The sequence below is a fragment of the Ailuropoda melanoleuca genome, chromosome 4 (assembly GCF_002007445.2).
Source record: "Ailuropoda melanoleuca isolate Jingjing chromosome 4, ASM200744v2, whole genome shotgun sequence".
NCBI classification, from domain to species: domain Eukaryota; kingdom Metazoa; phylum Chordata; class Mammalia; order Carnivora; family Ursidae; genus Ailuropoda; species Ailuropoda melanoleuca.
The window spans coordinates 72,976,262-72,989,506 of NC_048221.1; the positions used below are offsets into that span (position 1 = coordinate 72,976,262).

Consider the following 13,245-nt stretch of genomic DNA (forward strand, 5'->3'; position numbering starts at 1 on the left):
AGCAAGGGAGTCTCCCAGGACCTCAGGGAAACCTCCAAGATCAGCTTTAAATATCTGCCAGGGGACCCATGGCCTCTGGGTCCCCAGGTATAGGGCCCACAAAGCCAAAACTATTCCCCTTCCCTCTCCTCCTTTCCCCACTTCAACCTTAAAGGCCAGAAACAGGGGCGCCTGGGTGGCTCAGTTGGTTACGTATCTGCCTTCGGCTCAGGTCATGATCCCAGGGTCCTGGGATTAAACTCCGCATTGCATAGCATCAGGCTCCCTGCTCTGTGGGGAGCCTGCTTCTCCCTCTCCCTCTGCTGGTGCTCTTTTTCTCCCTCACTCACTTTCCCTCTCTCAAATAAATGAAGTCTTAAAAAAAAAAAAAAAGGCAGAAACAGCAGCAAGAGGAGGAAGAAGTGATAAGAAAGAGAAGGAGCTAAACACAACTCCCTCCCATGATGCCCACAGCCCACCTGCCATGGGCCCTAGCTTTGGGGGAGTAAGAGAGAAATCTTATCTTTAAACGAAGATTTAAATATTGATTAGTATGCTGGGCTGTACCCTTGTAATTATTTAATTAAGCCAGCATTTATGACTTAAAGTGACCCCTGGACGTTTATCTAAGGGTGCCAAGAAAAATTTATGAAGTTGGCAGGATTTTTATATACAATCTTGGAAAAGACCATCCTAACCGCCATTGGAAGAGATTAAAAGCAGTGGAAGACAAAAACAAAGTGGCTTTGGTGGACACAACCCATAAATCCTGCATCTTCAGCATACTGGTTGTACTACATTCCTTTTTTAAAAGCCACTCTGCCTTGAGTTTCTAGATACACTATAGCAGTGCCACCCAGATGTTGGCTAGGAGCCCCTCATTCCTTAGAGGTCTGGGTGTCATGGCATTAGACCCAGCCAATTCCACAGCCTGGAAAAGTTGAGCTTGCCCAGTAACTTGCGCTCATTCTCAGAGACTTACCTAAGGTCTCCCCCATCCTCTTATTTCTGAGTCTGTTTTGCTTTCTGCTTTTCCCCCTCATCAGCCTGGAAGCAGAAATGAGCATCTCTTAGCATTCCCTCTTTAGGAGAATCTCCTCACACAATGAACAGTTGTGCGTTTTGGAGACTTTCCTGAAGGCTTTCCATCTTGTCTGAGTGGGGCAGTGTCAGGTGGCCAGGGAGCTTGTTTAGTTAGAGCTCACCACACGTAACTGAGTGACTGCCATTATTCAGGCACAGGGTTAAATGCTGGAGATACAGAGTAAGTGATATCCACCGTCCTCAAGATACTTAAAGTTTAGATGGGGGAGAGAACGTAAGAGAGTATAGCAAGTGCCTGTTAGAGCCCAGGTTGCCATGGGAGCACATGGTGGCAGGGGCATGCGAACAGGTCTGTGGTGAGGATGTGGGAAGTCAAGGAAGACTTCGCTCAGTGATAAAAAGGCAGATTACATAAAGAATCAAATAGAACTTGAATGGAGTTGAACTCCATTGAATCAAATTGAACTAGAATGGAGAAATCTAGTCAGAGATATTAAAAACTCAAGAGATGGGTTCAACAGTTTAGATGCATGAAAAGAGAGAGTCAATGGATTAGAAAATATGGCAGAGGATGGGGCGCCTGGGTGGCTCTCAACTTCTGCTCATGTCATGATCTCAGGATTCTGGGATCGACCCGGCAGCTGGCATCAGGCTCCGTGCTCAGTGGGGAGTCTGCTTGAGGAATCACTTCCTCTCCTTCTGTCCCTCTTCCTGCTTGCATGCTCTTGCTCTAAAATAAACAAATCAATCTTAAAAAAAAAATTTAAAAAGAAAATATGGTGGAGGAAACAATCTAAAATAGAGAGAGACAACACAGAAAATCCAAAAACAAGGGTAAGAGATACAGAGAATATAGTGAGAGGATCTTACTTTTATCTAGTTGGAGTCCCAGGAGAAGAGAGAATGAGCTGAGACAATATTTGAAGAGATAAAATAATTTTCCACAACTGACGAAAGACTTTCATTTCAGAATCACAAAGAACAACAAATCCCAGGCATAACTAATTATAAGAAATCTATTCTTGGTACATTAAAATAAATCTGCAGAAAACAAAAACAAAAACAAAAAAGAAAAAAATTAAAACAGGCAGAGGGGGGAAAAGATTGTTTTCAAAGGTACAACAGCTAGATAGATAACTGATTTCTCAACAGCAACAGCGGACACCAGAAAACAGTACAGTACCCTGATATGCTAAAGGTAAACTGCTAGGCTAAAATTCTACACCCAGCTAAAACCTCCTTCACGTGTAAACACGAGAAGAAATTTTGGGACCAAAAACAAAGAGTGGTTTATCCACTAGCAGAAACGTTGTTATTAGTTTTCTATTCCTATGTAATAAGTTACTACAAATTTAGCAGCTTAAAATAATACCCATTTATTTTCTCACAGTTCTGTAAATCAGAAGTCCAGGTAAGGACCAATTAGGCTCATTGCTCAGAGTCTCACAAGGCTGAAATCAAGGTTTTGGGTAGGGCTGGGGTCTCATCTGAGGCTTGAGGTCCTCTTTCCAAGATCATGTGGTTGAAAGTGAGGTCTAAAAGAAGTCTAAGACTTAAAATTATATAAAGTATATTCTCTGATACAATGAAATTACAACAAGAAAAAAAAACAACTTAGAAAACTCCATATTTATTTGGAAATTAAGAAACACTTCTAAATAACACATAGGTCAAATAAAGTATCACAAAGGAAATTAGAAAATATTTTGAACTGAATGTTAACAAAGTTTTTAATGCATCAATTCCCATGAGATATAGGTGACAAACGGAAATTTATAGCCTTAAGTGCATATATATTACAAAGTAAGAAAGATCAAAAATTCATGAGCTAAGATTCAATCTCAAAAAGTTAGAAAAAGAAGATATGGGATACTATATTATTATTCACAAAGATTCTCTAACCCAACTCTGGGCAGCAACATCAGGCTTAGCCCTATTTCTTGCTCTAGTCAATGGAATGTATACAGGACTGTGTGTGTCACATCTAGACTTAAGTTTTAAGATTCAACATCTAGTTCCCCATACTGTCTCTTGTCCCTCTGCCATGATGACTGTCAGTGTTCTAGACAGTGGCTGTTCTACCACCTCTAGCCCCAGGGTAAAGACAATGTGGAGAAGAAGCCAGCCAACCTGGATGGAACAGGTAGAATGAGAAACTATGCTGTAAAAATCCCTGAGACATTTTTTTCTGGATTGTTTATTATTGCAACATAACCTAACCTATTCTGACACTTATAGAAGTCCAAAAGAAGGGGCACCTGCATAGCACAATTGGCTAAGCATCTGACTCTTGGTTTTGGCTCAGGTCGTGATCTCAGGGTCATGAGATCAAGCCCTACATCGGAGATCTGCACTCAGCGTGGAGTCTGCTTAGCATTCTCTCTCCCCTCTCCCTCTGCCCACTGCCCCCATCTCTCTGTCACCCTAATAAATTAATAAATCTTAACCCAAAAAAAGTACAAAAGAAACCCAAATACAGAAAAACAAATGAAATAATAAGGATAACAGCAATAAAGAAACGGAAAAGAATGTGCCATAGAGATCAACAAAACCAAAAGTTGGGTCTTTGAAAAGACCAATAAAACTGAAATCCTTAGAAATTATCAAGAAAATTAAAAAGAGAGAAAAAAATTAAAAAGAGAGAATGCACAAATAACCAATGCCAGAAATGAAAAAAGCAGGTATCACTATACATTCTATAAACACTAAAAAGATAATAAGAGGATTTTATAAATAATTTATGTTTAAAATACGACAAGTTAGATGAAATGAACATAGTCCTAGAAAACTATAACTTATTGAAAATTGATCTAGGAAGAAATAGAAATTTCAAGTCCTATAATTTTTAATTAAATTGAATCAGTACTTTAAAAACTTTGAATAGCTAAGGGAAAAATAATGCATACTGTATACAAATGCTTCGGAGAAAAGAAAAAAATGGTATATGCTCCAATTCATTTATACAGGTAGTTTAACTATGATACCAAAAGCCAATGAAGATAGTTTCAGAAGAGAAAATTTAGTCTAATCTCACTCATGAACATACATACAAAAATCCTAAATAAAATATTGTATCAAGCAACATATAAAAAGGAAAATACATTATAACCAATGTGGCAGACAGTATAATGGCTCCCAAAGATGTTTATATCCTAATCCTCAAAACCTGTGAATATGTCATCTTACATGGCAAAAGGGTCTTTGCAAAGGTAACTGATAAGGCCCCTGATATGGGCAGATTATCCTGGATTATCCTGTGAGCCCATTGTAATCACAAGAGTCCTCATAAGAGGGAAGCAGGAGGGTCAGAGTCGGAGAGAAGATGTGCACATGGAAGTGGAGATTGGAGCCACGGGCTTTGAAGATGGAGGAAGGGACCACCAGCCAAGGAATGCAGCTAGCCCTTAGAAACTGGAAAAGGCAAGGAAACATATTCTCCCCTAAAACCTCCAGAAGAACTATAGCTCTGCCAACACCTTGATTTAGCCCACAAGACCCACTTTGGATTTCTGACCTCAAGAATTGTAAGATATTAAAGGTGTGATATTTTAGGCTACTATGTATTTGGGAATCTGTTACAGAAGCAACAGGAAACAGATACAACGAAGTTGATCTTATTCTAGAAATACAAGGATGCTTCAACATTGGAAAATCAAAATAGCTCACCAGATAAGTAAATTTGAAGGAGGAAAATCATATGACTGCTCAATAAATAGGAAAAAAATTCATAAAATTCAACTCCGATCATTATTAAAAAAGAAAACAAAACAGCTTTACAACAAACTAAGATGAAAAGGATCTTTCTTTAAAAAAAAAATCTTTCTAAATCAGATATCCTTTATCAGAGGTTGCAGAAAAATCATGCTACACATCATTATATTTCAATAGGAAAGGAAAGGAAAGGAAAGGAAAGGAAAGGAAAGGAAAGGAAAGGAAAGAAAGAAAGAAAGAAAGAAAGAAAGAAAGAAAGAAAGAAAGAAAGAAAGAAAAAGAAAGAAAGAAAGAAAAAGAAAGAAAGAAAGAAAGAGAGAAAGGAAGGGAGAGAGGAAGGGAGGGAAGAGGGAAGTTGGGAGGAAGCAATGAAAGCAATTACCAAAAAAGAGCAAGAGTAATTACCAAAGAAAGCAATGGAGTAATTACCATAAAAAGCCAGCAGTTACATTTAGAAAGAACAGGGTTGTATTTGGGAAGGGATATACTGGGGGCTTCCCGGATGCTGGTAAAACCTTACTTCTTCCTAGGTGGTAGTTAAGAAAAGCGCTTCATAATAACTATGTTTTATGTACTTTCCTTTAATTGTGTTATTTTTCACAACAAAAATGTTCTTAAAAAGGTAGAAAAGAAAGAAAGGGGGCACCTGGTTGGCTCAGTAGGTAGAGCATGTGACTCCTGATTTCAGGGTTGTGAGTTTGAGCCCGAGGTTGAGCACAGAGATTACTAATAAAAAAAAAAAAGTCTTAATGAAGAAAAGAAGGATTTGAAAAGTATAGAGCAAAGCTACATTTTAAGGCCTAAAACTGCTATAATCATTGAAGGGCAGACACTCAGGTTGACCTTAGGAGTGGTGGAGCTTAAAATCAGCCCAGCTAACAGGAGCTGAAAGGCTCCGAGGCTCTGAGCGCTTCTGGGTTGGTCTGACTTCTCTCTTCTAGGATTGCAGTATCTGGGCAGAGAACCAGCACTGGCAAAGGCTAGGAGAAAGTGTAGGCCCCCACTCTGGGGTGGGTACCATCGTGGCAGTCCTGCAAGAGGACACAGAAGGCACCGAGGGGAAGCAGGAGTTACCCAGGACCCCAGGGAACAGAAGGGATGGGAGGGAAGTCAGTGCACAGAGAAGGTGCTAGTAGTATCTCAATCATGAAATGGAGGAGGGGTGGGGATAGAAGACATTCCAGAGCTCTCATCTTCCAGGCCTGAGAAAACTTTTTAATATTCTAGGATTTTAAAATTAACATAACAAATCATTACTGAGTGCCCCCTATGCCAAAGCGTAAAGAATTCGTGGTTTTGAAGCTCGCCTTATAAGGGCCTTATCCCTCACCTAATGATTCCCTGCAGTTTTTCTGGCAGCTGTTAAAGGGAAAGACTGACCATATACAGCCAGCAGAGTTTTCATGGCAACATTCTAGGAGGGCTGGCTCGGCTGGCCAGTCTAGGGCACTAATCGTTAAGACACGAGACAGCATGGGTCCGAAATGCTATGAGCCAACCAACACCATCATAAGTGAAGTTGATTTCCGAATGTAAGGACTGTGGGCCACGTGACTGCAGAAGACAGGGCAGGCTCTCTATCACACACACGGATGATCTGAGTGCATGAAAGCACTGTTAGCTACGAAGAAAAGGTTTAATTATAAGCAAATTCAGGGTTTTCAGGGTTCCTGTTGGGAACACAGGGCTCTGGGGGGCCCCCAAAGAGCAAATACAAGAGCGCGAGAGAAGAGGGGAGTAGAGGCGGGGAGGGGATGTCTCCACCTCTGGAGGGCCTAATTACTCCCCGCACTGTCAGGAGTAGAAATCAGTGATTTGATGGGGTAAGGGGATGTGGTAATAATCACACATAATACCTCTTTGCATCAGTACACAGGAAGAATCCAAACCAAGTGCACTCAGCTTACTGCGGATGTTGACATGAGTTTTTGAGTATAGGAAACTCTTGCCTAGGACGATTAAAGTTGTAAACAACTATTGTTTTTTGCAGAAATTTCAAGAAGTAACCTTTTTTTAAAAGTAATCTCTACACCCAATGTGGGCCTTGAACTCAGGACCCCAAGATCGAGAGTTGCACATTCTACCAGCTGAGCCAGCCAGGTGCCCCTCAAGAAGTAACCTTTTCTTTTCTTTTTACGATTTTATTTATTTATTTGAGAGAGAGAGCAGGAGAGAGCAAGCGGGGGGAGGAGCAGAGGGCAAGGGAGAAGCAGGCTCTATGCTAAGCAGGAGGATCCTGGGATCATGACCTGAGTCAAAGGCAGACCCTTAACCGACTAAGCCATCCAGGCGCCCCAAGAAGTAACCTTTTCAATGAACTTTGCAACTTTTCAATAGACTGCATCTAACCACTGTTTATTCTCTAAGACTCTTGGAAACCGTTGCCTAAAACCCTCACTCAGCTATTGTATCGTGATTCTTGCCCAGTCCTAACCAAGCTCCTCATTGGAAAAGCCACGTTAAAATAGACCCAACACTTCATAGATATCCCGATGTGGCCCCCCAACACAGAAGCTACTATGACTCTGCACAGTTGTGTTTTCCCTTCCTGCGATCAGAACACACGCGGCTTTGCCCTCTCACAAAGTTGTTTTGACACTGTTTTCAGGGAGCAGCATTCGATTATGAGGCCTGCTGAGACCTCCTCACCACTGTGGTCAAGACCCTGACTCAGAAAGGATGCTCCTCTGAGGCCTTCAGGCCCCCCAGGAGTCTTTAGACCACGGCAGTGAGAGATGTAAGTCTTGCCTTGAGCCCGAGCTCCCGAAATACAGGGTCTATTTGTCTCCAGTAATAAGAAACCCCTTCCAGGAATCCTTGGATTATCTGACCATATTTGAAAATCTTTTCTCCTTGGTTGATATCTGCCTTATTAGGAACAACACTACTCCTTGTCTATTTCCATCCTGCTCATTTTTGGTTGTGCATCTGTAAGAGCCAGTTGACAGTGGCAAGGACCGATATGGGTCCCAATAAGTATGTCCCTAACCTGGCCCAGGGACAAATTTTGTCTTAGGCCACTTCAGAGAACTTTCCTCAGACTTGTTTTGAGGTTCAGCAAAGATCTCTCCACACATTCTATCTGCTGGGAGTATAAATTCGTTGGAGTTGAGGTTGGATAAGGTCTAGTGTGAGGCTGGGGGCCTTGAGCCCACAGAATGCACAAGCAACCCTTCACTGACCATTTCCAGGCCTCAGGGCTCTGCCTCAGTGCAAACCTCAGTCCATGCCTTCCTCAGGCCAGACTTTTTGCTTCTTATGTATATTCATGCTGCACCCAAATATATGCACTGATCTTTCCAAAGAGCATCATGTCACCAAGGATAATTTAGAATCACAGTGGCCACCACCAGGAAGTTTTGATATGAACTAAGTTATTTATTTGAGAGGTGCCTTAGAATGTAAAGGCAACATAATTCCAAGCACCCATAGGACGAGGAAGCATCCAAAAGAAACTGGATTGCTATTAATGGATTGCTTGGCCAAAGCAAAAGAAAAATGTGAACAAGTTAAATCTTTTAGATTCCCCCCAAACCACAACTCAAGCCTACTATCCTCTTCCCCCATGCTATGCTTCTCCATCTCCTGCTACCCCTCTATCTCTTCCCCTGACCCACTCCCCCTCCTTCCTGGCCAGCCAGGTACCCCAAAGCTCACTTACCTCTTTAAAGTAAACCCCCTGCGGAACAGAGAAAACCTCTTATGGTGGATTTTAAGCTCTGATTTCATTCTCAGCTGAAAGCTATTGCCAGAGACTCTGCAGGGGCTAGACTACAGAGAGAAAATATTGCAGAGGAATTTAGAATCATTTGAGGAACTTATAGCCCAGAGCAGCCATATATACTCCAATTCATTCCTATGTGAGTAGGAACTTCAGATGCAAGAAGTTCAATGAAAAAGTCAGAATGGAAACACCCCCCCAATGGTGACTTAAAAAGCTGTCAATTGCACAGGGAAGCAAAGGAGTTTAGAAAAGCTACACAGTTGGTCGGCGTCTTTGGAGGCTATCCTTTGTCTTTCCTGTGAAAATAGATTGTGCTCTGGTTCAGTTTTTCAAGCCAAAAAAGGAGAAGTCTGATGGAGACCTCAGGTGTAGGTTAATACCTATTGACAGCATACAAGAGTTGATCCTGAAGCAGACCTGACCCTGGCTCGCTCTCTTATCTTTTTGTGAATGGCCTTGAACCAGAAATAGAGGAGGGGCGCCTGGGTGGCATAGCGGTTACGCGCGGGCTGCCTTCGGTTCGGAGCGCAATCCCGGCGTTGCGGGATCGAGCCCCACATCAGGCTCCTCTGCTGTGAGCCTGCTTCTTCCTCTCCCACTTCCTCTGCTTGTGTTCCCTCTCTCGCTGGCCGTCTCTGTCAAATAAATAAATAAATAAATCTTAAAAAAAAAAAAAGAAAGAAATAGAGGAGCAATAATGTGCAAGCAAAAAGTAGAATGGGAAAGAGCCTCGGGGCGCCTGGGTGGCTCAGTCGTTAAGCGTCTGCCTTCGGCTCAGGGCGTGATCTCAGCGTTCTGGGATCGAGTCCCACGTCGGGCTCCTCTGCTGGGAGCCTGTTTCTTCCTCTCCCACTCCCCTGCTGTGTTCCCTCTCTCACTGGCTGTCTCTCTGTCACATAAATAAATAAAAATCTTTAAAAAAAAAAAAAATGGGAAAGAGCCTCAAGGCCAGACCTCCAAAACCCTGCTGAATATTTTGCAAGAGTTCTAGAACTAAGAAATGAACAATGAAGGTATCAGTGGTGTTCAGTTTCTCATTCTACTCTTAAACACACAAGGAAACATTTCTCTAAAAACTAAAGGACAACCTTACAAATGTTTTACTTATATGGCACAAAAATACCAATCTTAAACCTGACCACTAGTACACAACCCTTTCCTTGGAGTCTTCAAGCTACTCCAGTCACACATTTATCCTCAAGATGCCTTCCCCAGGCCCCAGCCCATAACCATCGGCCTCAAACCTTTAACCAACGAACACCACGCTCATTAACTTAATAGCAAGGGATTTACTGTGTGAATGGAACTGCCATATTAAATGCTTTCCCTGATGGTCCTTTCCTTCCGGTTTGGTCCCAGAGTGCTTCCTTATTCATAAGATCTGGCTCATTCAAATAATGATCTACCAGTACTTCTGTGTGTAGATCAAGCAGATTGAAAATCTTTTATCAGCAAAAATTCTGAGACTCTACTGGAACTAAACCCATCAAAGTTCAAGCTCTACGCAAACTTGCATATAGCCTCTAAAACAAGGCAATGTAAGAAGGAATAAAACTAATCATCAAAAGCCTTAAAGAGAAAGGAGTCTCATACCTTGTCCCAGTCTCTGTGACACTCCTATCCTCTCAGTCAAAAAACCCTGTGGGCAGGAATATAGACTCGTTTAGGACTGTAGGACTACAAATTAGTCACTCACTGCTTCCGTTTAAGATTAAACTCAAATACTATTCTATCTTCGAGGCCTACACAAATTATGTGTTTTCCAATTGTAGATCTTTGCGGTGCTTCCTTTGGTGTCTATTTATTTATTTTAAGGATTTTAAGTAATCTCTACACTCAACATGGGGCTCAAACTCAAAACCCCAAGATCAAGAGTTGCATGCTCCACTGACTGAGTCAGCCAGGTGCCCCTCTTTGGTGTCTCTTTAAATTAAAAGTTAATACTCGTCTTCTCGAGGGGAAATCAACAATAGTACCTGGACCACTATGCCTCAGTTTACTGAGGTGCCCTCCTACATTTCACAAGTCCTCAACCAGAACCTCAAGAGCCTTACATTGCCCTGTAATTCTTTTCTCATTCAGTAGCTGGACAATCTTTTGTTGTGTTCAAAGATGAGGTGAGCTGCGACGCTGATTCATCTACTGCTTACTCTCTTAGCTCAGAGAGGGCATTAAGGGTGCCATAGAAAAGCTGGCAATTTGTCAAGGAAGTACCCTACCCAAGACAAGACATCCCATGGAGGAAAATCCCTTACTCCAGACAAGGAGCTGTGCAAAAGGTTTCTGGCCAATAACTAAGACAATTATGAGGATCCTTGGGCCACTGCAGGCAGAACATTCCCAACTTCTCTGAAATCTGCATGCCATTAATTCGACCTACCCAAGTCCTTGCTAACCGTGTGGTTTAAAGAAGTGTGGCTTTTCCCCGGGAACCGGAACAGTCGTTTTCTGAATTCAGATTAGCTCTTCAGTACCCTCCCATGCTGGGCCTAACCAAATATCGTAGACTTCCATCTAAAAGTACCTTCTTAACTTCATGAGAATTGAGACTAATAGCTTACTACAGCGTCACTTGTGGTCCAGTGACAAGGAGCCTCCCTACCTCGTTCAGGGGCAGCAGCTAAACTAGTGGAGTCTTCTGTCCGCTTGGCTGGTCCCTCATTCGGTACCATCTTTGTTGCTTCCTAAAATTACACCTTTCTTAGCAGGTCAGTTTACCTCCCATGAACTCCAATACTTTCTCTGAGGTGCTAAGACTGTCAGGCAGTGCCCTCCCTCACTCTGATAAGTAATCAACCCGGCTTCTGATCAGCAAGTTATTTTGGTAGCATTTTCCAGCCAGCAAATGACGACAATCGTTATCAGAATTTGTCCTAAACTCTCATCTGAGAGATTTCAGATTATTTAAAAATAAAAACCACCACCACATTTTCTACACGCCTTTTATTTTGGCAAACATTATTAATACAAACATGGCTGCTCTTTGCTCTCACTCCTACATTCTCTTAATCCCCTGAAAAATGCTGGTCACTAGCAGGCTCGGGGCTTATCTCTGCTGGGAAAGAACCACAAAGGGATCAGGAGTGTGGCTGCAGTATTGAGGACCGGCTCATTATAAGTTCTAACCACTATATCGCGTTTCTCTCTCCCATGCCCCATACCCACACAAATCTTGGAGTCCTGCAATCTGGGGGCAGGGTTGGCAGGGAGAAAAAAGGGAGGAGGGGAGGTTTCCTTATTTCTAGCAGGGCTGCCTTACCCCCCTCAACTCTGTTGTCCCCTGCCTGCCCCAGGGCTGACTCTGGGGCATGTCAGCCCAGACGCAGGTCACAGGGTATTCTCAGGGAACCCTCATCCAAAGGACATGCATGCACAGCTCTCTCCAACTAAAAGCTGCTTCTGGTGACCAGCAAGGGCAGCCAAAGGCTAACCAAATGCCACTTAGAGGAGGTGACAGGAATAGGCGCTGTGTTTGTGTAAATGGAGTAAATCGGCCCTAAATTCCAACTGCCAGAGTTGTCCCTATTTTCCCTCGTCTATTTCCTGGCCCCTGGGAGTTCAGAACCGACCCCAGGTGCTCAGCTCAGCAGCAAAGATCAGCAAACGCTGTCCCCCAGCAAGGAATGAAGCTGCATTTGGAATCTGGATTGGGGGGTATCCACCAGGGCTTTGTGGGGGTGGCGAGCAGAAAACTGGCCTTCAACAGATAATCCCAGGTAGCAAAGGGCCCGGGGAACTAATCACCAGTAGCCTGGCTCTGCTTGACACACACCTTACCACAGTTGCAGCTGTCCAGAAGTGCGAAGCGGCGGAGTCTCCTGACACGGAGAGAGGCCAAGCTTCCTTCCACGGTCATGTGTCAGACAGCAGACAGCGGCGAAGCCCTGCACCTTGAGGAGGAAGGTGGACACCTAACTCTTCGGAGTCTATACCAAAAAGCTTGCCCTGACCTTTCCGTTGGAGTCTTGGGTCTGCGCTGTGCACTATGTCACTTACATACAGGGGAGTTTTTTGGTCTCGCTGTGATTTCTTTCATGATGGCCTCAATCCCCACAGCGGACTGCAAGCCGCCCCTGAGGCGGGGCCACCCTAACCAGTCCCTTCTCCTTCAGGCCACCCTGTAATTCCTTGAACTTCTTTGTACCCCACAGCGCCAGGCTAAGCCCTGCCGTGTTAGTTTTGATCACAGTCTTCAGACACCAGAATTAAGAAAGAAATACCAAGTTGGAAAACAGCTTAACACGGTTAAGAACTCCAGGGTAACGCGAGTCCAAAGAGGCAGGCCAGCCAGGTCGTGCAGGCAAGTCAGGCTGGAAAGAGGAACTCCGCTGTTAAAAAAGAAAATGAAAAGTCTCTCGGAGTGCAGGCTCCCGGAGCGTCGAGGGGCTCCGAACCGGCCTGTTCCGCACCGCCCCGGTCCCCCGCCCCCGGCCCGAGCACACCAGGGGTGGCGCGCACTGCTGCGCGTCCCAGCAGCGCCGGCTCCCGGGGAGGCTCACTCTCGCAGGCAGGGGCGACGCGCCGGCCGGCCTCTCCCCGGATTTGTGACGTGCCAGGGGCAGCGCTGGTGACGAGGCCACCACACAAAGCCGGGGCGTCGGGGCCGGGGGGCCCCAGGCCAAGAGCCCCGATGGGATGGGGAGGGGGCGGAGAGCGAGGCGCCCCCGGGCGCGGGGGCCCCGCGCAGCATTAAAGTGAGCGCCGAGTCGCCTGCGGCGGCGGCGGGGACCTGGCGCTGGCGGCGGGGCGGCCGCGAGCGCTCATCGCGCGCCTGGCTGCTGTGGCCG

General features: G+C 44.4%; 1 long non-coding RNA gene across 2 annotated transcripts in view; it reads right to left on the reverse strand.

The window, feature by feature from the left end:
• Positions 1–6,915: 6,915 nt before the first annotated feature.
• The window catches only part of LOC105234403, a 6,839-nt gene continuing 509 nt past the window's right edge, over positions 6,916–13,245 (reverse strand). Inside the window, exons 2-5 of one of the 2 annotated variants that reach the window (XR_004624879.1) lie at positions 12,679–12,786; positions 12,231–12,348; positions 10,052–10,097; positions 6,916–9,093 (exon numbers count right to left, since the gene is read on the reverse strand). This is a non-coding gene — a long non-coding RNA (uncharacterized LOC105234403). Of the gene's footprint in view, positions 9,094–10,051; positions 10,098–11,386; positions 12,349–12,678; positions 12,787–13,245 lie in introns of those variants that run through there. The other variant, XR_004624878.1, reaches the window with a different exon arrangement.